Source organism: Ascaphus truei, chromosome 7 (genome assembly GCF_040206685.1).
Source record: "Ascaphus truei isolate aAscTru1 chromosome 7, aAscTru1.hap1, whole genome shotgun sequence".
NCBI lineage: Eukaryota > Metazoa > Chordata > Amphibia > Anura > Ascaphidae > Ascaphus > Ascaphus truei.
In genome coordinates, this window is record NC_134489.1 from 55,225,550 (window position 1) to 55,233,538 (window position 7,989).

A 7,989-nucleotide genomic window follows, 5' to 3' on the forward strand; every position below is an offset into this window, starting at 1 on the left:
CATGTTATCGAAGCTTTCAAAATAGCTACCTACAGTATGCCAATTCATTCGAGAAGTGCTCAAAATGCTCAATGAGTAAGTTATTGAACCTACTAGAATGAGCCCCTAAAAGTATTAATACATTTGAGGGAAAGCAGTGGTACTGCGTGATCAAATGAGTGAAGTAAAAAGTAACTTTTATTGAATATGCAAATAAAATAAAGGTATTAACAATAAATTCATACAGGGATTATACAATAATAATATAGTGATGGGAATATATGTATATTGTGAATAGTTCATTGGTAATAATTAAAAACTTATTGGATAGTTCATCCAAGAGACAGCATCTCCACTAGCAGTATTAGTGTGGCGTAAACTCGCTTGGCTATGATCCACCTGTCAGAAGGATAAGCAAGGTGTTACAACTATATCAGCTCTGTGAACTCCCTTTTAAGAGAGAGCAGAAATATGAATAATTACTGTCCACAAAAAACATTTTGTTTATTAATCAGTGCATTTTAGCATCCCAAATCTGCCTATAATAGGAAGTATCTCCCCCAGAGAATGATTTTTAACGGATTAATCCTGTTGTACTGTATATAGAATCAATGGGCTAAAGCACTAGTCAGTGTGAAACGTGTTAGAGGAAATGTTGCCGGCTGCTGTTCGGATTTTTTTTATTATTAAAGTTTTTTCAATTCTCTAACATTACGCTTTGCAACATGTTTTGTTGTGCTTTACTGCTTTTTCTATTCTTGATATTTCTACTCACCTGTGCAGGAGCACACACACTGAGATAGGTACATGATAATTGTGCCAGGTAGTGTTAGGACCTGCAGATTGGGCATGCCGTGAAGTGGCTGCAGGCTTATAACCTTTTGGCCAAAGGGTTTAACTAAATGACCCTTTTTCATGAGCAGATAAGATCTGAGGTATTGCACTATATGTTGTGTCATTTGGTATGATGGACTGGCCTTTCTATTTTTGTACACACACTGAGGTGTTTCGGACAACTATACACCATGAGGAGAGTACAGGAGATTCAGCGATCATGTGTTTTTTATATGACTTTATGCTCCTAATTTATGAGTCGTGAAGGGACCAGTGTGGTTTACCGGTTCCATATCTGGGGTCCTGTGTGAAAGGGGTTGGAGCCAGTGACTCACTCACCCAGCGAACTTTCTGACTACCTTCCCTCTCCCTCCCCTATATACCACGAGGCAGTCCAGTCACCACACACATATTGGCCATACTCCAACAATTTGTGAATAATACGTTATACTCCTCTGGATTATGGGATTCATATATAGCACTCTATTCACCTATTTTTCCATGTATATAGACATATCCTTAGTGGGCTATTGTAGCACCGGTTACAGGATTCATCCTATCCATTTACAATGGGCTAAATTGCCTAGATGCAGATTTAGCATAGGATATATTATATAGTCTCCTTCTAATCATTTTCAGTCAACAGGTAATGCATACAATGAGGGTCATAAATATCATACAGTGACCAATTTACTAATTAGTCAGAAAGCTAGGGGTAGAAACGGTATTATTCAGATACCCCTCCCAAGCAGCTGTTAGGGAAGGAAAAGTTTCAGTTTGGCAAGCAAATGCTAGTGATATACCATGTAGGAAAATGAATGCTGAATCCTGGGACTCTTTATATGATTATAAAAAAGAGTAATGCTGAGATTTAATGCTTTCTCATCCAGAGAAAGTACAGCAACTTTCTCTGGAGATTAAGATATTACAGATTGTGGTAGACAAGGAGTCTACCTGTATGGAAGCTTCTAAAAGTTCTGAGCATTTTAACCAGTTGATCAGAGCTGAAGAGGCAGCAGTATAGATCTCTTGGTGTTCTTGTGCCCGCTCCAGAAAGCCTAGGTCCTCAGCCATATGGAGTATGACATCAGCATAATCTGAAAGGACTACCCACACATCCGGTTCTCTTAGCCCTTGCATGGTGACCATTTTTCGTAGTAGACAAAGGAAAGGATCAATATCTAGCACACAGGATGGCTGTGCCATTGTAAGGGCACGTCCCTCCATACTTTCAGTCCATTTGGATGGACCTTTGTAGCCTGAGTGCAGACCTTTGTATATTTAACCCTTCTTTCTGTTTGGTGCCTGCATTCCCTATTCAAATCGTCTGTTTTTTTGTGACGTCCTACAATGCCTTGTGGCTTAGTCCAGCTCAGTGAATCTCAACAAATGAGAGCTGTTAGACATTTTACATGTACAGTATTACATACAGTATGACAATAGATTTCTTTGTCTACAACAGAGCCTATTAACTGTAAAAGACAATAAAACTTTTCCAATAATTGATTTACATTAATGAAACACTAAGCAACGCACACACCAGAACTGAGTTGTCAATTGATTTTGCCCTGTTTCAGGAACATTTAAACCATAATCTTTAAGGACACGAGTCAATGTACCTTAAGTTGTTTTAACAATCAATTATTGTTTGAAGCCAAGTTGGAACACTTATGAGGCTATTTTCTATAGCTGTGATGACAGAATATATATATATTTTTCCACTAGTGCTATATACTGTAAGCTTATGAATTCAGTTACTAACCTTGCCATTTCTGCAACCTACTGTATGCCATTATGGTAAATATACTGCAAAACAAAGGGGGTATGTATGAAGAGATGAAGAGGAAGCAATTTACATGAATTTGCTCTTGCTCCACATCTATGAGGCTTGTTATTTAAACTTCTTACAGAAACAGCTGGACTGAGCAAAAGAAGATAGTGGCCTCTCAGCACTTGCAGATTTTATAGACACAATCCTGCACCATTATCTTGATGTAATCTTTTATACACCCTTTCACCCAATTGTTTCAAACAACTTCTCCCCAAAATACTCAAAAAGCCCTTCCCACATAATTAACTGTTATAAGAGGAGGATAACTGATGCAAAACTGATGTTTAAAGCAGCATTAGATCTTTGTTTTTTTTTGTTTGTTTATTAGGACTAGGTAGGAAGCAGTGGGTCTCTAGAGCTGAACAGAGTTAATTTCAGCTCTGGGGAGATACTTGAGTATTTTTAAAGGGTAATAAAACCACTCATCCGTGTATATATGCATATGTGTATTGGAAAAGGCAACAGGTGCTCAGAGGGAAAAAATGACTTATATTACAGAGTAGATCCCAAGAGGATCAAAAAAGACTCCCTCATATATTGAGCACTCAATGTTGGGGTGCAGTGGTAAGACTCACAGTGGTCTATCGGTTTAAATACCGTTGATAGGACAGAATTAGGCCCATCATGACCGGAAAAAGCTAAGAAAAATAATAAAGTTTTATTCAAATAATTTCAAATAGTAAAGATAAAAACACATATAAAACATTCAAACATTAAAAAAAACCATTGTGAAGTGGTAAGGTAAGCAATAAATCAATTAGTATCAATGTAATATATAGGGTTAATTGCTATCCACAGACGTCTTATTGCAGAATGTAAATATTCCAAGACAAGCAGGTCAGTATCCCTTTAAGCCTATGAAGTGAAAATTCACGATGGGTGTAATTTCAGGAAGGTGGTATCAGAGATATATTGCGTAAACCTCTGTTACCAAGTGTATATTCCAGCTCAGGAATGGTAGGCAAACTGCCACACAGTCTATCATACAATACAACATGTGTAAGGGGCTCCGCTCCAAAGGAGAGGAAGTATGAGATAATGTATCTTAAATTCTATGCTCTCATGCCGCTGGTATAGTATATATGCTTCATAGCCACCCAAAAGAGCAGGACGCCCCCACAACGGGCAAGGATAAATAAACTTAGTATCGCATTCAAATTCAAATTCAAAATGTATCCTTCATGCATACAAGCCTGGCTGGAATCTCTCTGCTGCTGTCTCTACACGCAGACGCTGCCACTTCAGATGACGTCACCTATGACGTCATCACGTCCCAACGACCGTTTCGCGTAGACTGACACGCTTCTTCAAGAGGAGGAGTGTGTTTCCTAGCTATTCCGGATGATATTTATAGGAGAAAAGTCCCGCCCCTCTGAGTCAAGGGGGCGTGGTTTATGCCCGAGATCCAATCGGGTCAAAATGAATAAGTATACTTCGCCATTGTGTGAGTAGATGACAGATATACTTTTTAGTGTACCATTAGCTGTCTATATGGCCTCTAAAGGAAAGGAACAGGTAGGTTCAATAGGCCAATTATTCCAATACAATCTATATGTCTAAACCAGGTAGGTGTGGTGAAGGGTATAAATATATACACACAGTGACACTTTAATGTATCTTACTATGTATTAATATTTATTTATTTTCTCTTTAGAGTGGACCAACCAGTGAGGACGGCCGGTCAGGGATGAATGTAATAAGTACCTAAATCAAATGTTATTGGTAAAGGAAAAATAATAAAATAATTCTAATAATTTATTTAACATGATATTTAGTATATAGAGATAGTTGTCATACTCACAGAGTATATACAAGACAAAATGTGGATTGTGTATAAATAAATGTTAATAAATAGGGTATCATACTTATTGTGTGGATTCTTTGGTCATACTCATTTATACCAAAATAAATCAAATGGGGGGGATCTGTGTCGTGTAGGAGTGAATAATATCATAGAGACCTGCCCATAATGGTCAATACAGGTCACTAAGGTAATTTAGGTATATAAGATGTAAAAATACTGAATAAAACTTGGTGATTAAGTGTCATAATTATAATGTGAATGACTAGGTCATATTCATATAATATAATCCAATATGAGTCAATTGTGTAGGAGTGATGGATGTCTAAGTGACCTGCCCATAGTGGTCAATAATGGTCCAGAGGGTATTAATATCTATATACCTGGATCCCCAATTATTTACATATCCCTTATAAATAAAGAGAAAATAATAATAATAAATATAAACGAATTATTAACTCAAAAGGTAATAAATAAATACATAAGAAATATATATATATATATTACCCATTACTGAGCATCCAATTGTTACTGATATTGGCCTAGAAGTATGTCAAGAAATATCCCTCTAAAGAAAGGAGGAATATATGAAACCCTTGTTAAGACCAAGGGGTGAGATGGTCTGAAGTTGATAGATCCAACGACATTCTTTTTGAAGAAGTCGTTTATCCCAGTCACCCCCTCTAGGGTCCCTAGGTACATGCTCGATGCCGCAGAAGTGCATGGCTCTCGAGTCCCCTTTATGGTGTTGAATGATGTGCCTAGCTACCGATGTATCCGTAGAGTTCCGCACACTGCCCACATGCTCCAACACTCTGGTCTTGAGTTGTCTGTGAGTCTTGCCAACATATTTGAGACCACAGTCACAGGTCATCAGATATATTGTGCCCACAGTAAGACAGTTAATGAAATCTTTTATCTGGAAAGTCTTGGTATTTGATGAATCGGAAAATTGTTTTGTAACTGGCATAGTACGGCATGCCTTGCACCTGGAGCATGGATAAGATCCACAGGGTTTAGTACCCAACCAGGTTTTTTTGTGAATTTGTGAGAAGTGACTATGCACTAATCTATCCTTCATATTAGGACTACGTCTGTAGCCCATGTTTGGATATTCCTTGAGGATTTTTTGCAAGTCTGTGTCCTCCATGAGAATATGCCAGTGTTTGTAAAGGACGTTCTTAACCTCCCGCCATTGATTATTATAAGTTGAGATAAATCGAATTGTTTCGTCTTTCGATTCTCTCTTCTTATTTATCAACAATTTTGCTCTAGGTTCTGTCAGGGCCCTATGGTATGCCTTTTTAATTAATTTATTGTTGTATCCTCTCATCTTGAATCTTAAAGACATTTCCTTAGACTGTTTTGTAAACTCAGATGTGGTAGAGCAATTCCGACGTAATCTTAGGAATTGACCTATTGGTATATTGTTGTTGATGTGTCTAGGGTGGTGGCTACTAGCCATCAAGAGACTATTAGTGGCTGTGGGTTTCCTGAAGATCATAGTTTCTATGTTCCCTTCCGTTGATCTGGAAATGGAGAGATCTAAGAATTCTATTCTCTGTTTGTCTATTTGTGCTGTCAGCTTCAAATTATGAGAATTCTGATTCAGTGTATTAATGAATTCATAAAGTAGATCTTCTGTTCCTTTCCAGATAAGGAAAATGTCGTCAATGTATCTGACCCATAATTCCACCGACTCTGTATAGCGTTCTTGTGTTTCTATGAAGACCACCGTTTCCTCCCACCAGCCTAGATATAAATTGGCATAGGTGGGAGCACAGGTGGTCCCCATAGCTGTTCCTTGTATCTGGTGGTAAAGAATATTATTGAAAAGAAAGAAATTGTGGGTTAGAACATAATCCAATAGTTTGAGGACAAATGCATTATGAGGTATGCAATCTGTACTTCTAGCTTTCAAGAAATGTTCCACTGCTTTAATACCATAGTCGTGTGGGATGCTTGAGTATAATCCTTCCACATCTAAGCTTACCATGATGGTATTCGTATCCAAACTGATATCCTCAATTTTTCTTAGTACATCTGTTGTGTCTCTGACATAGGATGGCAAAGTTTCTACAAAAGGTCGCAAGAAGCGATCAAGGTATACACTAGTGTTTGAAGTCAGATTGCCTATTCCGGACACAATCGGTCTTCCAGGAGGTGGTCTCACCTTTTTATGTACCTGTGGTAAATGGTAAAACGTGGCCACCTTAGGATTTTTGATTAACACAAAATTGTACTCTTTTTGGGATATCAGTTTGTCTTCCAATCCTTCATTGAGTATATCTGTTAATTGCTAAGGTATGTGAGAGTTGGATTGGTCTGTAGGATGGAATAACAGTTTATATCAGATAGCAGGTGTTTACATTCCCCTATATAGTCTTCCTGGTTCAAGATAACAATGTTTCCACCTTTGTCAGATGGTTTAATGATTGTATTTTTATCTTGTTCCAGGTCTCGTAGGGCCAATCTCTCAGAATAGGTCAAATTTTTCTTACTTTTTTGGCTATGGAGTCCTTGTATATCTTGGGTTACAAGTTTATTAAAGACATCTACATTGGTAGTACAGTCAAAGGGAGGTACAAAAGTGGATTTATTTTTGAGATCTGTAAAGGGACCTTCACCAGGGGGTCTTAGACTTTCTTCTTCGAGTTGTTCAAGGATATCAATAGTGTCTAGCTGTTGTGTGTTTTGTAATTCCATGGGAGTATTTACACTTTTCCACTGTCTACGTTTCTTGAAAAACTTATGCAGTGATAGCTTTCTACAAAAAAGATTTAAATCTTTAACACATTCGAAGTGGTCTAATTGGTTAGTAGGGCAAAATGATAGACCCTTAGATAGAAGATTAGTGTGATCCTTAGTCAAGATTTTGGTAGACAGATTGATCACCTGTGTCTCCTCATTCGCCTGGCCCTCCTGGGAGGTTCCTTGTAAGCCCACCTCTGTTGGTCCCGTAAATAGTCCTCCCTTTCCCCTCCGGGTTTTCCTCTTGTGGCTGGTATGGGGAAAAGATCCGGATTCTCTAAAAAAGTATCCGCCCTTTGGGGTAAGGGAAAGGGGGTTTCAAATCCTGAATTGGAAATGCCCTGTATATGTGTACCCGTGTCTACTTCTGTATCGCTAGCCGAGACCTCCCATTCTGTGGAGGATTCTTGTGTTTTGGGATAGGGGTTGTTGCGCCGATATCTAGTTTTGAAATGAAAGATTTTTCCTTCTTTGAAATCTTTGTAATCACGGATATATTTCTTGTGTTTTCTCTCTTTAATATCTTTTTTTAGTTTTTCTATATTTGTTTTTAATTTATTTTCCAAAGATTCAAAGGTTGGATCAGGTTTCCATTTATTAACATCTGCCAAAAGGATTTTAATTTCAGCCTTCACTGTGTCTAATTTTTTTGTTTCAAAATCAACAAGTAGGCCCATCAGTTGTACTGAGCATTGAAGTAAAATCTTATTCCAATTAGAGAAAAAAGTTGCATCAGTTATTTGGTGAGAAGGTAGGAGCTTTACTCTAAGGCCCCTTGGGACCAAATTGGTAT